We start from the raw sequence: 18,957 nt of genomic DNA, 5'->3' as shown, positions 1-18,957 counted from the left end.
TGTCATTTGATGAACGGGATCACATCATTAGAGAATGATGTGATGGACATAACCCATCTGTTAGCTTAGCATAAATGATCATTTAGTTTTATTGCAATTGCTTTCATCATGACTTATACATGTTCCTCCGACTATGAGATTATGCAACTCCCGAATACCGGAGGAACACCTTGTGTGCTATCAAACCTCACAACGTAACTGGGTGATTATAAATATGCTCTACAGGTGTCTCCGATGGTGTTTGTTGAGTTGGCATAGATCAAAATTAGGATTTGTCACTCCGTGTATCGGAGAGGTATCTTTGGGCCCTCTCGGTAATGCTCATCACTATAAGCCACGCAAGCAATGTGACTAATGAGTTAGTTGCGGGATGGTTCATTGTGGAACGAGTAAAGAGACTTCCCGGTAACGAGATTGAACTAGGTATGATGATACCGATGATCGAATCTCGGGCAAGTAACATACCGATGACAAAGGGAACAACGTATGTTGTTATGCGGTTTGACCGATAAAGATCTTCGTAGAATATGTAGGAGCCAATATGAGCATCCAGGTTCCGCTATTGGTTATTGACCGGAGATGTGTCTCGGTCATGTCTACATAGTTCTCGAACCCGTAGGTCCGCACGCTTAACGTTCAATGACGATTTGTATTATGAGTTATGTGATTTGATGTACCGAAGTTTTTTCAGAGTCCTAGATGAGATCACGGACATGACGAGGAGTCTCGAAATGGTCGAGATGTAAAGATTCATATATTGGAAGGCTACATTCGGACACCGGAAGTGTTCTGGGTGATACCGGGTCACCGGAAGGGGTTCCGGGAAAATCCCGGAAAAGATATGGGCTTAATGGGCCAAGTAAGGGAACACACCAACCCACAAGGGGATGGTGCGCCCCCTATATAGCCAGCCATGTGGGGATAAAGGAAAAGGAGAGGAGGAAAGGAAAGTATGAAGTAGGACTCCTACTTCCTTCCCCTCCCCCCTCCTTCCTTTCCCCTTGTCCAAATATGGTAAGGGGGGCCGAATTGGACTAGGGGCCCAAGTAGGATTCCTCCTACTTGGGCGCGCCCTAGGCTGCCTCCCTCCCTCTCCCTCCTTTATATACGTGGGGAGGGCACCCCTAGAACACACATGAATTGTTCCTAGCCGTGTGCGGCGCCCTCCTCCATAGTTAACCCCTCGGTCATATCGTCGTAGTGCTTAGGCGGAGCCCTGCGCCGGTAACATCATCACCATCGTCACCATGCCTTTGTGTTGAGGAAACTCTCCCTCGGCCTCAACTGGATCAAGAGTTCGAGGGACGTCACCGAGCTGAACGTGTGCAGATCGCGGAGGTGGCGTGCGTTCAGTACTTGGATCGGTTGGATCGCGAAGACGTTTGACTACATCAACCACGTTACTAAACGCTTCCGTTTTTGATCTATGAGGGTACGTGGACACACTCTCCCCGCTCGTTGCTATGCTTCTCCTAGATAGATCTTGCGTGATCGTAGGAAAATTTTGAAATACTACGTTCCCCAACAAATGCAACCTGCCACATGTCATGTTGTCCGAGCGGCTAAGGTTGCTGACTAGCACATAAGTCGTAGCTATTGATAATCCTCAAGTGCAAGGAATCATTGTAGCAATTTCCAAAGGTGGAAGTGATAGGCATGGAGTATCGAACCCACAAGGAGCTAAAGGTAAGATCAATATTCTCTCAAGTCCTATCTGCCACTGATACGACTCTACGTACACTGAACATTTGCTTCCAACTAGAAACAAGAAATAAAACTACGTTGTGGGTATGAAGAGGATAACTTTGCATGATATCGGAGAACTAAAATATAAAAGTAGGTGCTGTTAACATAAAGTTAGAATATATTACTATATATTATAAATAGCGAGTGTGGAATAATGATGGGTCGATGTGTGGAATTGTCCTAGGCAATCGTTCACAAGATCGGTAATCATTATTGCAATTTCATATGAGGGAGAGGCATAAGCTAACATACTTTCTCTTCTTGGATCATATGCACTTATTATTGGAACTCTAGAAAGCATCCGCAACTACTAAAGATCATTAAGGTAAAGCCCAACCATAGCATTAAAGTATCAAGTCCCCTTTATCCCATACGCAACAACCCCCTTACTCGGGTTTAAGCTTCTGTCACTCTAGCAACCCACTATAAGCGAATCATGAACGTATTGCAACACCCTGCAGTGGGAATCCTTTACGTGTGCGTGGAACGGAAGCCACCATAGGACAACACCAAAATAAAACATACAACTCAAACCAATCTAGATCATCATTCAACCCAAAGGACAAAAGAAATCTACTCAAAACATCATAGGATGGCAACACATCATTGGATCATAATATGTGGCATAAAGCACCATGTTCAAGTAGGGGATTATAGCGGGGTGCGGGAGAGTGGACCGCGTAGAAGAGATGAGGATGAACGTGATGTTGATGAAGATGATCACCGTGATGATGATTCCCCCGATGGCACTCCGGTGCCACCAAGAGAGAGAGGGGGAGCGGTTCTCCCCTTTGTGCTTCCTCCTCCATGACCTCCCCCTTATATGGGGAAAGGTTATCCCTCTGGTCCTTGGCCTCCATGGCGATGGTGACCCCTCCGACTTCCTCCTCCATGGCCTCCGGTGATGTTGGCCCCCTCCGTCAGGGTGCCAGAGAGGGCCTAGATTGGTTTTTCATGGCTACAGAGGCTTACATTGGCGGAACTCCTGATCTAGGTTTCATTCTGGAGTTTTTGGGATTTATAGGAGTGTTTGGCGTCGGGGACAAGTCAACACTACAAAAAAAATATACTTTCGTGATGATACGTGTTTGTCACAGTAGGTCGTGTTTTCTGTCATGCATGTACATCCATGACGATTTTATGACAGAATCAAGATAGTCATACCTGTGCTGTCGTAGAAGTGTTCCATGACATTACCAAAATTATCATCACGGAAGTGTCCACTTCCATGACGATAAATCGCGCGTCACAGAAGTGCTTTCGTCAAGGGTGACCGACACGTGGCATCCACCGTAACGGAACGCTGTTAAGCTATCGGGTCGGGTTTTGGATTCGATAACCCGTTAACAGCCCCGACCAATGGGGATTTTCCACGTGTAAAATCATCATTGGCTGGAGGAAACACGTGTCGGCTCATCGCTGAGACAGATGTCATCCACTCATTGGACAGAAGGCTCCTATGATACGTCCACACGGGCACGGCCCAACAGAGGCCCATTCCTGTGAAAATGCCGGCCCGTTTGACTTGGTCAAAAGGTGGCAGGCCGGCCCATGGAATGCCTATTAACGGCCTGTTCGCATATAGCCCATTTACAGCCCGCTAACCCAAGGCCCGTTACGCCCTATTCGAATTAGGCCCAGTAGCGTCATCTGGGCCATCCAATATGATTCCAGCCCGTTTTCACTTCTGGCCCATGTATGGTCCATGACGTCTTTCGACCCATATGAGGCCCTATGTAACTCTTGGCCTATTAACGGCCCGTGGTGAAACTGGCCCGTAATGAACAGTGTATCACTTTACACCCATTAACGACCCGTGGTGAAACTGGCCCGTAAAGAACAGTGTATCACTTTATACCCATTAACGACCCGTTATTCCGTTGGGCCGTTTCCAGCCCATGTTATGTTTCGGCCTTCTCAGAGCCCATTTATTCTTGGGCTATTTTCCAGCATTCGTTTACTTACGGCCCGTTACTGTCATTTTTTGCTTGTGGGCCAAATTCAGCCCATGGTTACAATCGGCCCGTTTGTGGTCCGTTAATACGTTGGGCCGTTTTCATAGCGTCATCAAATACGGCCTATTAATGATGGCCCGTTATGGTCGGCCCATGAACGGACGATTCCAACTCTAGCCCGTTTACAGCCAGAATGCGGTCTGTTTGGCCCATGTTTGGCCAATCGATCATACGGCCCATATAAGGCCCATTAATGATACGGCCCGTAGAAGGCCCATTGTTTCTACGGCCCGTATAAGGCCCATTGTTTCTACGGCCCGTAGAAGGCCCACTGTTTCTACGGCCCGTAGAAGGCCCACTATTTATACGGCTCGTAGAAGGCCCACTATTTCTACGGCCCGTAGGAGGCCCAGTGTCACTACAATAAATATTAGCCCATGGTTATTGTGGCCTAGTTTTAAAAAATAGGTTATTGCAGCCACTAGCAAACAGCAGAAAAAGAACTGCACTGACTACAAGAAAACAAATAAACAAGACAACAAGGAAATAAATAAGCAAGCAACTTACACTAGGCTATCACGGCTATTACACATATTACATCCAATGGGCATCAAAGTTCGCCACCAGTGCAAGTATAGGGAACACAACAGCATATAAACGCCGCAGCAAAACAAGTCTAGAACTGAAACCACTTCAGAAGAGCTCAAGAAACAATATCCTGGGTACCCATAATGCTGGCAAGATGCTTAGCAAGCTTATTAACTTTCTCTTGTTTGGCGCTTAAGTCCTCCAACGCTTGCTGTTACACCAGAAAGTATGCATCTGAATTCTGCAGGGACTTCCTCAGTCCTTCGGCTTCCTGTCGCATAACATCTGATTGATGTCTTTCAACTTGAAGTTGAGACTCAAGAAGCCGAACTGATTCAGGCAACGAGTTTGAAGAGCTGGTGCCAGCAGTGGTAGCCAGTAACTCGAACACTACATCAAGACAAGACTTTGGGGTTGTCTCAGTGTCTTCAATATAGTTTTTATCAGCTTTCTTGGAGACCAACAGGGATGTCTCACTATCTTGAACCTTATCTGCATTACTTCCTTTACCATTGCATAACAAGGTACTCTTCTCCAATATTTTATCCATGTTCTAAAAGAGAAACAAACAAACACATCTCAGGTTTACAATGTAGTATATGAAACTCATTTTGGTAAACCAGTTCAGTAGTAAGGTGGACAGGATAGCAACATGAAACAAACATATATCTATGTAGTATGGTCACTGTATGGTCTATATCATTCTAGTTTATGTTGCCAAATCAAGATAGATACGGTTTGAATCATATCTATTTAAGACAAAGCAGCATAGACAGAATATAAGTGTGGGAAACTACATAGCAATAACAACACTTGTAATGTGCATGGCATGAGAACATAACTGTTTATTCAATTGAAACTAAAATCAACATAGAGCAAGTTACAACAGCAAACAACCAAACATATTGAAGAAACGAGTTTAAAACATACCTGTTGCGCCATTGGAGTTTCAATTGCATCCTTCAAATTTGAAATTAGTTGGTATCGGTAAATACAGTGATGCAAGAGCAAAGTAGTATGAACCATAGCTATGGAACCTGACCTGAGAACAATTCTTCTTCTACTTTAAGCGTTGACTTCGGGTTCGGGTGGGCACTGCAGTTGCCTTACTAACTGCTCGTGTTTGGGTGCTCTGTGGTGAAGACGGTGTTGTGTCAACGGGAACTGGGCGTCTATCTACTGGGGTTGGGGTTAGAAGGGGTGTAGCTAGTTCTCTGTCCAACTGGGTAGGGGTACAATCTGCATGAGTGTGGGTTATGTGTGGTGGGGCTGGTTCTTGGGCAAGTACAACCGTGGTTCTATCTGCATCGACAGGTAGCATGATCTTTTCTGAAGACCATGTTTTTAGTCCCACAGATACTGCCATCACTCCCCCAATTGAAATGGCTGATAAACAAGAAAAGTAATTGAATGTACAGACATTATAAGATAGACAGGTGCAATGGATAGTAGGGAAGAAAACAGGGCATGAAATAATTCACATTTATGTTTTCTAAGCAAACAGAATAGCAGGACATAATTTCACATATATGATGGCTAATTAAACAGGATAGCATGACACAATTTCACATGTATGGTGGCTAACTAAACAGGATAGAATGACATACTTCAAAATATGATGACTATGTAAACATGATGACATGATATAACTATACTATGTGTCTATTAAAGTGGTTGGCATGCCATAAATCACAAATATGCCGTCGATGGAAACATGATGGCATGATATAATTCACGGATAGAAGGACATAATTTAAAATATGATGACTATGTAAACAGGATGAGATGATATAACTATATTACGTCTTTAGAAAATGGGTTGGCATGCCATAATTCAGATACATGATGTCTATGTAAACATCATGGCTTGACATAATTCAAATATATGATTTATATACTAAGGAAGTGAGCAGAGGGCAATCGCATATATGATGTGTCAACTAAGGAGATGGCATTCAATATTGTGTATATGATGTAAAAACTAAGCATTGCAATACAACATATGCATTATATGAGTAATATAACCCTGCCAAGTTTGAGCATACACCTCAGGGGGATAATAGGACTGGTCATCTGCCTCTGAATCCTCCTCTGAAGAGCTATCTGTAACCAGCAAGATATCTGCTTCAGCAGGTAGCATTTTATGCTTTGAAGACCTTGTTTTCACTCCAGATTTCTCCATCACCAATTCAAATGGCTGATGCACAGGAAGAGCAGTTGAATATACAAACATTGTCGACAAAAGCAATGAGAAATACAAAAAAAGGACATCATGATATAATTCACATATAGGACGCTTTCCTAAACATCATGGCATTGCATAATTCACATACATAATGCCTTGCAACAAGATAACATTGCATAATTCACATATATAATGTCTTGCAACAAGATGGCATTGCATAATTCACATATATGGTAATTAGACACTAAACAGGTGGCATTCACACAAAGCATGTCTAAACTAAGCAAATGACATAGCAATGCAAGATACCATACGCACGATATGAGCAACATAACCCTGCCAAGTTAGGGCATGCACCTCGGGGGGGGGGGGGATATGACTGGTCATCTGTCTCTGAATCCTCCTCTGAGGAGCTATCGGTAACCAGCAAGACATGCGCTTCGTCAGATAGCATTTTCTTCTCTGAAGACCTTGTTTCCACTCCAGATTTTTCCATGACCATGCCGAATGGCTGATGCACAGGAAGAGTAATTGAATGTACTAAAATTGTTGACAAATTTAACATGTAATAAAAAAATGATGGCATGATATAATTCACATATAAGATGACTGGCTAACCAGGGTGGCATTGCAAAATTCACATATATGATGCCTGGCTAGACAAGATGGCATTGCATGATTCACATATACGATAAAGAAACTAAACATATGGCATTGACACAAAGCATGTCTAAACTAAGCAGATGACATCTTTAATGTGTACAGTAAGCAATGCAAGGCACCATATGCATGATATTACCAACATCAGCATGCCAAGTTAGAGCGAAGACCTCATGGGGTAAATAGGAGTGGTCTTCTCCTTCTGAATCCCCATCAGAACAGTTATCTTCCTCTTGATTACGATCCAAAATGGGTGGAGGGGGGCTACCTTTGCGCCCACCATGGAACGACGTCTGCATGAAATTTTATTGCCACGCAAGGCTCGTCTCTTTTGCTCTACATGATCAGTTCCATTGTGTACAATAACTGGCATGCATAGGAATAAAACATAGTGAGATTATGTAAGGAGTGCATGCACAAATCCAGAGTGATGGTAGCAAACTGTGGATAGACCCAAAACCAATGATAGCAGGCAGATAATAGCTTTAGTTAAAAAATACAGATAATGGCTCCTTTAATGTTTGTTTGCACCCAACATGAAACTCATAGTAGACACCGGGGATTAACCAGATAGTAGACAGATAGTACTGATTGCTGCCCCAATATGTACCCCACAACCATTTAAAAACTCAAGTTTCAGCATTAGTTTGGACCTGACTCAGAGTCTAATAGGTGAACACGACGATAATGTAGCATGTCATCATATTAAGCGAAGCATAACGTAAGCAGACATGGAAGAGTGCGACCTCTCTTGCGGACCCGTGTAGTCCTCAAGGTCATCTGCTCAGTTGATGATGGTAATGCAGTTACCGTGGCTGCCGACGGCGGGGAAGAAGATCTGAGGCGGCGAAAGACAATCTAGAGAGCGGATCCCTGCTGTGGTGAACCCTTCCGTCGTTGGAGCAGCTGAGCTGGGGTGGAACACAGCGCCGCAGGAGCAGGACAAACCACACAAGGTTTTCTTTGACACATATCTGTAACAAAAGTAATTGAGTAAGGGCTTGTTTGAATTTGAGGATTCTAACAATGCAGGGATAGGAAATAGACAGGAATAGGATAGGAATGCACGTGCAAAACAGAGAATTTAAAAACACAGGATTTCTGCCAATCTGGGTATTTGATTCACAACAATTGGAAGATCACAGGATGCAAAAAAGCATGGTGAGATTAAGTCAAACCACAAGAAAATGTATGGTTATAATGCAATTATGCTACTATCTCGTAGTCTTGTGCTTGATGAATAGGAATATGAAAGGGAGGAGAAGTGGAAATTAGAACTCCTACGGTTTTTCTTTCAAGGAGACACTAAAGGAACAAATCCTACAGTTTTCCTTTGCTCCATTCCTTTGCACCAAATTCATGAAAAGTAGTACCATAGGAAACTTTCTAATTCCGATGTTTTTCATTCACTTTTCCTTTCAAGCACTGGCGATTCTAGTAGGCAGGCTTGAGCAAGGAAAATCCTACACTAAAAAAATGTTTTTGTGCTACTTCTATTACTTTGGACCCAGGCCACCGCCATACTAGCTCAACTCCCAGGCCCATCGACAAATGCATAGCTCAAACGCGCAGAGATAAATAATGATGGCGTTCAAGAGAGTCCATCATGAATAGCTAAGTTGCCTGGTACCTCACTGCTTGTCATATAGTAGGATAAAATAATCGTATTTCCCGTTACTACGAGTGCTCAGTGGACAATATATATAACATGTAGAGTAAAAAAGAGATGCAACAAGTGTACAACCTCTTTGGCGAAGCCATGTCGATCTCAGCATGATTGGGTTGGCCGGTGAGGATGCTCCGGCTGACTTGGCTGTTGGAGGAGGGGAAGAAGATCTTAGGCGTCTGGAGATGGAGCCCGAGGTACTGCTCCGCTGTGATGGAGGGTTTCTTCGTTGGAGCAGCTCCGGTGAGTTGTACGATGCCGAGGCTGAAGCAGGACAAGAGAGACAACAAACAACGTTAACCTGAGTGGAATTCTAATAGCATCTCCAATACATGACGTAAAATACATAACCACAAAGTGCTAGATGTAAAATACACCAGCCGCTCATCTCTGAACTTAACTGTCGAAACTGAATTTTGCTGTCGAAACTGAATTTTGCTGTCGAAACTGAACGCACTAGCATGGTGAGGCTACACGTCGGTCAACTAACTTTTTCATCTCTGGTCAGTCGATTTTGCAGCCGTTGGATACTAAATCAAGGTCCTACGGTTCATCTTCAACCTCCACCCCCCTGAGCCGCCAGCCACCATCGGCCAAACAGCAGCCCCTCGCCGCCCGCGGCCGGCGGTGCGCCGCCTCGCCCGCCCCAAAAACACTCCCCACCGCCGGTCCGCCGCCGCCCCGGCTATCCCTCTAGGCCCCCCGTGCCGAGCTTTTTCTCCGGCGATCCCCCCGCCACCGCCGGCGACCACTGCCCCCATCCTGAACCCTAAGATAGATAGTGGGGTACCTCTTCGGCGAGCCCCCCTCCCCGCTGCGGCTGGTTCTTCCTTCACCCCGACGAGCCCCCCCACCCCCTGAAAATCGACTGACCTAAAAGTCGATTCAATCGACTGAAGTGTAGCTAAATCGGAGCAGCATCGCAAGCAAGAGCAAGAGCGAGAGCAGCAGCGTGAGCAAGAGCAATAGCAAGAGAAGACCAGGCAGGGGACCGAGAGCAAGAGCAGAGCAGCATCGCGAGTGAGAGCTAAAGCAGCAGCAGCTCCTACTGATGTGGACGTCGCCACCGAGGGAGCGACACCGTGGAGGAAGTGGCCGGCGACGCCGTCGTGGATGGAGCCGTGCCATGTCGGCTCGGGACCAAGCGCCGGCAGCACCGTGAGATCGAATCAAGAAGAAAATGCGGCGATTAGTGTACAACCTCTTTGGTGGCGCCGATTAGGCCGCAGCTTCATCCGAGGAAACGGTGATGATGATGCTCTTCCGGTGGTGCAGGTGAAGATGGCGGTGTGGGAATGGAGGTGGTGCAAAAGGCGAGGGGAACATCGGGGCAACTCCTTGGAGGTGGAGGATGGGGTGGCTGAACCGGCGGGACGATGAGATCGACGACGGATCCTCATCCGGTACGGTGGATGAGGGACGTCGAGGTGTTGCTATGGACGACGTCATCGGGGAAGAGGCTCCGGCTGGGCGGCGGACGGAGCAGGGTTTGGGGTTTCGTCGCGGGTTTTTGCGGCCTCGGTGTACAAATGGGTGGGTGGATGGGATGGCAGTGGGGAACCATGGCTTATAGACGCGCTTGTCCGAAATGTGGGGTAAGTTATGAAAGTGCCCCCACCGATTTGAGGCGGTTCTTTTGGTTCAGGGGTACCACGGGCATTTCGCGTGTCGAGATTTCACAGGAGGTGGGAGTTTTCGCGCGCATTGTAATTTCAGAATAGCAAGGCGCGGGTTGAGATGGAGGGAGTTGTCGGAGCACAACGAGACAAAGATATATATTAAATATTTTGGGCTAACAAGGCGCGGGTTGAAGAGGCGGGAGTTTCGTAGCACGATAGACAGAGACACTAGCTTGAATTTTCGGCATAACAAGGCGCGGCTTGAAATTTCGGAAGAACAAGCTTAATGTGTACCCCAAAAAAGACAATTTGCACCTCAACACGCACAACACACACACAAACACCATTTAGACTAGAGTAAGGTACACGTGCATTGCACGCATGAGATTTGGCAACCAAATTATGAATAAATACCACATTATAGCATGCAAGCTTTGAGTCATATATGCATGATGTAGATGTTCATTTAATTCTTATAGTTCATTTCATTCAAAATCATCTAGTTTTTATAAGAAAGCTAATCTATTTTAAGATTTATGGAATTGTGCGTCGTAAGACATAAAGTAAAAACAAATAATGGCAAATCATGTAGAAAAACATTTGAGCAATTCTGATATGGAAGATTCTAGAAAAAATAAGAAGTGCTTGTGTTTTGATGTTTGTGCATTATGCTTAAGTTCAACCATGGAGTCTTCTAGATTATACATGTGGCGAAATCTGGTGGAATCTAGATGATAGCCAACGGCCAGTAGTGCTCAAATTTGCCATCTTTGGACCATCGGATTCTCCTCGTCCAACGACCATCTTTCAAAGTTAAAGTTACCCGCACACAATATAAAAAAATATAAAATATAATATATAGGGGTATAGATATAGATATGTGATGCGAAAGCCGCCCATCGTCTCCAATTAGAATAGTGTGTCCATGCACGGATGCGACGTGGCCAAATGATGTCTGCCATCGGCATCTCAAATTCAAATCAGTCTGACCTTGTTCAATGTGTATACATTACTACATGCTCGTTTCCAAACCACACCGCACAGATCTCCGTTATATTCATGCATGCATGGGTTTCAAACATCAGGATCTCTTATTCAAATATTTGAATTCAACTTTACATTGATTATGACCTCACCTATTCTTTTACACCCACACAGTAGTCTTCTCTTTATAATTGTACCACTAACTTTCTCTCGTGCATGCATGCACACACACTACCAGTCGGCATTATCCATCGCATGCATGCAATCTTTTTCTTCAGGTCGGTCTCCCATGAAGGCACACACCCACACACATCCCCCTCTCCATCATATCGGGCATTCTTTATCTCTCACGCGTGCGTGCGCAATGACTGATGTTCCTCTATGTATGTGTGTATATAGCTAGGTCTTTCATAGTTTTCCACACAAACCGATCAATCGATATATCTAGTGAGGTCTCACCCTCTTTCCCACGTCCACGTCGATCGATCTATACCTCTCTATATAGATATTAACATATATAGCTAATACACCCACATTAATTATATATCCAACGTCCCCCTCTCATCATCCATGCCTTCCGTTTCATCTCTCAGACGCGTGCACAATGGAGAAGACAGGGGGCAGTAAGGGCCCTGCCCCCTTCCCCCTAACATCACTATATATTGAGGCTAATATGAATGTGATCATTAGACAATTGCTGCTAAAAATGGTTTAAGTTCATGAATTGACCCTCCTCATAAAGGATTATCAATGCTTGCCCCCTAGCTCATTTATTTTTCATGGCTCCGCCACTGCGCGCAACAGCGCACGTGTTCGCCCCCTCTCTCTAAATATCGATCTCGCACTTGTGCATTCCTTCATAGTCTCCCTCCACTCGGCCCCTCGCACCATCTTCTAGCCCCCCACCAGATTTTGCCACATGTACAATCTAGCAGACTCCATGGTTGAACTTAAGCATAATGCACAAACCTCAAAACAACAGTGGTTCTCTTTTGTTCTAGAATCTTCCGTATCATAACTGCCCAAACTTTTTTTCTAGTTGAATTGCCATTATTTGTTTTTACTTTGTGCTTTAGAACGCACAATTCCATGAATCATAAAATAGATTAAGGGCTTCTTTGATTCAAAGGATTCTCAAAGGAATTTTGGAGGATTCCAATCATTAGGGATTTTTCCTATCTTGGTTGTTTGATTCGTAGGATTGTAAACCATAGGAATTTTTCCATATGATTCATTTGCACTAGATTTCATAGGAAACATCCCATCCACTCAAACCTCTTTGAAAGAATTTTGTGTTTTTTCTATGCACAATCAAACACTCGTACAATCCTGTAGGATTCAAGACGACATTCCACTATAATCCCATGTTTTTCCTATTCCCACGTTCTTAGCTTTTTTATAAAAACTAATTGATTTTGAATGAGATGAACTATAAGAATTAAACGAAGGGCTACATCAGGCATATATGACTCAGAGCTTACATGCTATAGTGTGGTATTTATTCATAATTTGGTTGCAAAATCTGATGCGTGCAATGCACGTGTACCTTACTAGTACTTCGAGTATGTGCAAAACACGTAAATTAGAATACCAATGGCACGTTACACAGTGTCTCTCTTACAGTTCATGAAGCCACATGTCACATGTGGAGGCGTTGTCGCGACCTCCTTGCGTGGATTGATCACAGTGACGTGCTGCTGGTTCCAGAAGAATGTACTCGTCCTCCCTGAGCCATACTGGCGGTACATGCACGAAGTGAAGATGTCCACGCACGCCACGCACGCACTCATTCCCTCGCACGCACACGCGGGTACACGAGCGGACGCAATTTTGTACCAAGATCCACCCCATGTGATAATTTGACGCGTGTAAAGTCATTCACTTCATTCATGGTCAATTAATACAGCGCATGCAAATTGAGTGGACGTGAGGGCGGAAGAAAGACATTATTACTCCATTGCGCGCATGCGAGTAGTTAAATCATGGGTTTCTAGTAGTACTTCCATTGGTCTCCTTCGTATTTTGTGCCAATTTTTGACAGTAACATAATATTTACACATTTGAGCAGTGTAGTACTTGAAATTTATGTTTCGCTAAACTCATCGGGAGCTGTTTCAGGCCTCGAAACCAAAACCATCAATTAATATTTACCTTGTTCCCATCACATTCGAAAGCCTGCTCACACCTACTAGTACGTACCAAACCTGAACGTGTTCCCACTATGCAGGTATTAGTACTAGTGCTAGTACTTAGGTTATAAAAAGGGGAACTACCTAACCGAAAATTACTCTACCTTTCCTCCTCATAAGTGCTTCTTCTTCGTCCGTCGTTGCCATGGCCGGTGAGCAAAGCTCTAGGTCGAGAACTACTCGTAACAAGGGAGCGGCAACCAAGGCTGCAGAAAAAAAGAGAGGGCTCGCCGCCATGCAGAGACCTCGAAAGATCTCTCACAGGCAGGCAATGGCTCCCAGGAGCGCCCTAGCCGCGGAGGCGAACATGCCGAGCCGGTGGAGCTGGAGTTGTTATCCCTCGACGTCATGCCCGATCAACTCAATAAGCACCTCAATAAGCAGAAGGAGTTCATCCAAGGCTTGATGGAGTTGCTGAAGGAGAGCCTCGACGACATGCCCGCTGAGCTCAATCAGCAGGGGGAGTTGGCCGCCGGCTTGGTGATGCTGCTGAAGAAGAGCATTGCCTCGGAGAAGAAGGCGACCGACAAAATCCTACGACTTCAGGAGGACAAGGCGAAGCTCTGCCACGAGACCGACCTGTTGAAGGAGAAGAACGCCGGCTGGAAGAAGCTGCATGAGAATAGTAGTTCCTCGATGAAGATGCTGCAGGCCCTCGTCATGGAACAGAAGGAGGAGTTGGCGAAGCTCTGCATCGAGCACCCGGCTGCTGTCAAGGTACGTAATGCGGCTGTGGAACAAATGATGAAGGCTCGCGTCGAGAAATCCCGCGTCATGGACATAATGAAGAAGATGGCGGAGGAGACGCGCATGGAGATGGAGGTCATGGAGGTGATGAAGAAGCAGTTATGACTCCGCGGCGAATTAGATCATTTGGGGTGATAATCTTCCTTCTTCTTTTGCTCCTGTGTTTCATCTTTTGCTTCGGGTGTTTCGCCGCACGTGTCACGTTCTCTGCGAGGCATGAATAGAACAATGTTTTTTTGAGGGAATGAATAGAACAATGCTAACAATGAGATGACTAGCAAATTAGATCATTTTTCATCGCCATATGGCACTGGGCTGCCGTGTTTCATGCTCCTCCGTCGTAGTACTACTCCAGTGGAAAACTTGAGTATACCACACGGTTCTTTGCTCCTCCTCGATCAGGTCGTCAGCGCATTTATATGAGCAGTCAAATCACAAGGCCCCGCCTTCTAGCAGTAATGAGCCGTCAAATCACAAAGGCCCTCGCCTCTCGTGAAACCGACCAAGCTAGACTGCCCCGCCCTCTAGCCTTTTAAAAAAACGTATACTTTTGTACAACAGTAGTATCGATGGATTGCACCATGGAGCAAAACTTGAAATTAAAAAAGGTGGTACATATAGAGAGCGCTCGTCGCCAAATTATGCATATAGTACTATTAAAAAGGCTAGTCACAATAATGGTGTCCAGCACAACCCACCCCTCAAATAAAACTAAGAGGGTGCTTGTATACGTTTTAGTCCCATGACTAAAAGTAGTGGGACTAAAACATGCTAGCCTCACCCATGCTTGGATCCAAATACTAAAAAGGCTAAAATCAAGTTAATGAGCATTTATTATCCTCCAAACCCTCCAATCCAGAACTCGCCTGTGTTAAAAGAGAGGAGTTAAATGAGTAGAGAGAGGACTAATTGTGACGCCCCGAGACCGTTGCACCAGGTGTCGTCCAGTTATTCGCTGTTGTTGCCATGTCATTCGCTTGCATGTTGCATCTTGTCATGTCATCATGTGCATTGCATCATCATGTTTTCAAAACTTGCATCTGTTCCGGTCTCCTCGTTCTCTGTGTTGTTCGTTCTGAGCCCAGACACACTTGCACGCGCCCGCGGCATGTCCGAAATAGTATTTTATAAGTGGCCGGAAAATGTTCTCGGAATGGGATGAAAGTTGGCATGTGGTGTCGTTATGTTGTTAGTAGGTCGCCTGCCAAGTTTCATCGCATTCGGAGCTCGTTTGATAGCCCAACCGTGAACTATAGCGGCAATATAGCCGGTCTAACGTCAGACGTTTTCGGTCTCCGGAAACAGTCGCCGGGTCTCTCTCTCTTCTCTTCTCTCAGCCCAAAGCTTTCTACACAGTCCGCTACCAACCCCCTCCTTGCACAGTGCATGGGCTCCTCACGCGCGCGCCCGAAAGCTATCCCGGACCCGACCCAGGCTGTCGCTACCGTTGTGTCCGGATCATCCCCAAACATCTACAAAACGTCTCCGTTTTGTTAATTGGGCTTCCTAACCTATATTTTTCTCGACCGCCCGATAACGATCGGATGGACCGTATAGCCCCTAAACTTAATCCCACCAATATATATAAGAGGACAAACCCTAAAATCTAGGGAGATGTCCCATCCATCAAATCCTCCACCGCCGCCACTGTTTTTCTCCCACCTCTGGATCCCCTTCGCACCAACCACACACTACCTCTCAATCCCCACTCAGCCAACCACCGAGACCACAACCACCTCCTCCCACCTCAGGATCCTCCCAGATCCCCATCATCAAACCCACGCACCTCGCCGATCTCCGCTGCTCTTCGCTTCCCAACCGGTGCCAACCACCGAGACCATAGCCAGACCTCCCCTGCTCCTTTCCTTCTCCTTCCCTGCCTCTACTCCCTCCTCTCACATCTCTCTCTTTCTCTCTGTACAGCTGCAACAGGGAGCACGCCAGGTGCCATGGCCGCCGAAGGAACTCCGCCGCCTCACCGAATCCACGCCTCCATCTCTCCCCTGCATCAAGGTCGCCATCCCTGCCGGACCTGCAGGATGCCAAGTCCAACGCCATGGGCACCTCCTCTGCCCGATCCCGCCTCTGTTTCGACTTCGCCGTGCTCCTCCTCTACCCCTAGCCTCTGCCGTGACCAGCACGCGAGCAACAGGGCCGCCAGCGCGCTCGTTGCCTCCTCCTCGCGCGCCTGCCGCCCTCGCCTTCTCTCTTCTTCCCCTTTTTTCATTCAGCTTCTTTGATTAACTCTCTCTCTCTCTCCCTGTCCTTGCCTCGAACAGGAGCACCAGCCGACGCCACCATCATCGGAGATGGGCTCCCGCCGGCCGAATCTGACGCTGCCCGTGTCCTCGGCCTTGTCCCCGCCTCCAGGGCGCCGCGCCGCCCACAGGAGACCACCTGCGCTGCCCGCCAAGTCCCTGCCACCCCTGCATCCCCTGCAACGAGCTGGAGCTCGCCCGATGCCACCTCGCCTCCCCGACCCGATTGGACACCAGATCCGGCCATCTCCGACGCATACCCGCCGGTTCTCATCGACCCCGTCGCCAGAACCTCCCCGACGCCTGCGTCGCCCAGAACCTGTCGCTGCAGTTTTCCTTTAGAATGAGAAGAGCAGCTCACCGCCCCGCTCGACCGCACCTCCACGCGCCTGGGCTGCCTCCTCTTCGCTCGTTGACCGAGGCCTAGTCCCCACCTCCACAGATCTGGGCCTTTGGCCCATGGTGAGCAGCACCCGAGCCCCTGTGCAATGTTGGGCCGGCCTCTGTTTCGGCCCATAGGTTTTTTTTCCTTTATGCGATTTTATCATTTTCCAGAGACTGTGGTTTTTACAGAAAAGCCCCTGTTCTTCATGCATATAATAACTCTCAAACCATGTATCATATGTAAAAACTTTCTATATGAAACTTGTTTAGAATTTTGTCTAGATTCATAATATCCAACTTTCATCTATGTTTAAAATGCTTAAGATGTTGTTTGTTTAAACTTTCTTAATTAACTTGCTAAAATGATTTATTTCATAACTAAATAACTGTAACTCAGAATTTAATAAACTTTATATGTAAGTGGGGTAGAAAAATGCCTAGTTTAACATGGTGGCCTTACTTTGCATGTTTAACAACTCTAAAATAATTTTTAGGGCAGAACAGTACCAAATCTATAATATGCTCATGAGGAGTTTCCGGAATTGTTGTTCGTTGCTTCCGGCCTCATTTAAACTTGACTAGATAGGTAGTTTACTTTGCTACACCCTTGCCATGCTAACAACATTTAATCTTGTTGGGTACATAAATGAGAGAGAACTAAATAAGTCATGTGGTGTTTTCTTTAATATGTAACTCTGTTGCATAATGAGCTCCACTTAATTTGTAGTATTGTTTGTGCACTTTGCCATGCCATGCTTCATTAAGCCGGACATGCATCATACTCGATTGTGCATCATGCCATGTTGATGTGTTGGTTGTTTACTATGTTGTTTGCTTCTTTCCGGTGTTGCTTCTTCGGGTGGTTCCGATAACGTCGCGTTTGTGAGGACCCGTTTGACTACGTCCGTTTATCTTCTTCATGGACTCATTCTTCTTCCTTGCGGGATCTCAGGCAAGATGACCATACCCTCGAAATCACTTCTATCTTTGCTTGCTAGTTGCTTGCTCTTTTGCTATGCCTATGCTGCGATACCTACCACTTGCTTATCATGCCTCGCATGTTGTTAAACCAAGCCTCTAACCCACCTTGTCCTAGCAAACCATTGTTTGTCTATGTTACCGCTTTGCTCAGCCCCTCTTATAGCGTTGTTAGTTGCAGGTGAAGATTGAAGTTTGTTCCTTGTTGGAACATGGAGATGTTGTTCCTTGTTGGAACATGTTTACTTGTTGGGATATCAGAATATCTCTTATTTAAATTAATGCATCTATATACTTGGTAAAGGGTGGAAGGCTCGGCCTTATGCCTGGTGTTTTGTTCCACTCTTGCCGCCCTAGTTTCCGTCATATCGGTGTTATGTTCCCGGATTTTGCATTCCTTACGCAGTTGGGCTATTATGGGAACCCCTTGACAAATCGCCTTGAATAAAACTCTTCCAGCAATGCCCAACATTGGTTTTACCATTCGCCACCTAGCCTTTTCTTTCCCTTGGGTTCCGCAGACTCAAGGGTCATCTTATTTTAAGCCCCCCCGGGCCAGTGCTCCTCTGAGTGTTGGTCCAAACTAGAGTCCTGTGCAGCGCCACCTCGGGGAAACTCGAGGTTTGGTTTTAGTTGTATGGAGCGCTCATATGAGTGTGCCCTGAGAACGAGATATGTGCAGCTCCTATCGGGATTTGTCGGCACATTCGGGCGGTGTTGCTGGATTGGTTTTAACTTGTCGAAGTTGTCTTGTAGAACCGGGATACCGAGTCTGATCGGAATGTCTCAGGAGAAGGTATATCCTTCGTTGACCGTGAGAGCTTGTCATGGGCTAAGTTGGGACACCCCTGCAGGGATTTGAACTTTCGAAAGCCATGCCCGCGGTTATGGGAAGATGGGAATTTGTTAATGTTCGGTTGTAGAAAACCTTAAGTTGACCTTAATTAAAATACATCAACCGCGTGTGTAACCGTGATGGTCTCTTTCCGGCGGAGTCC

The sequence above is a fragment of the Triticum urartu genome, chromosome 2A (assembly GCF_056163025.1).
Source record: "Triticum urartu cultivar PI428250 chromosome 2A, HENAU_Tu73, whole genome shotgun sequence".
Taxonomy (NCBI): domain Eukaryota; kingdom Viridiplantae; phylum Streptophyta; class Magnoliopsida; order Poales; family Poaceae; genus Triticum; species Triticum urartu.
The sequence above is the reverse complement of the archived record's forward strand: the minus strand, read 5'-3'. Positions refer to the sequence as shown.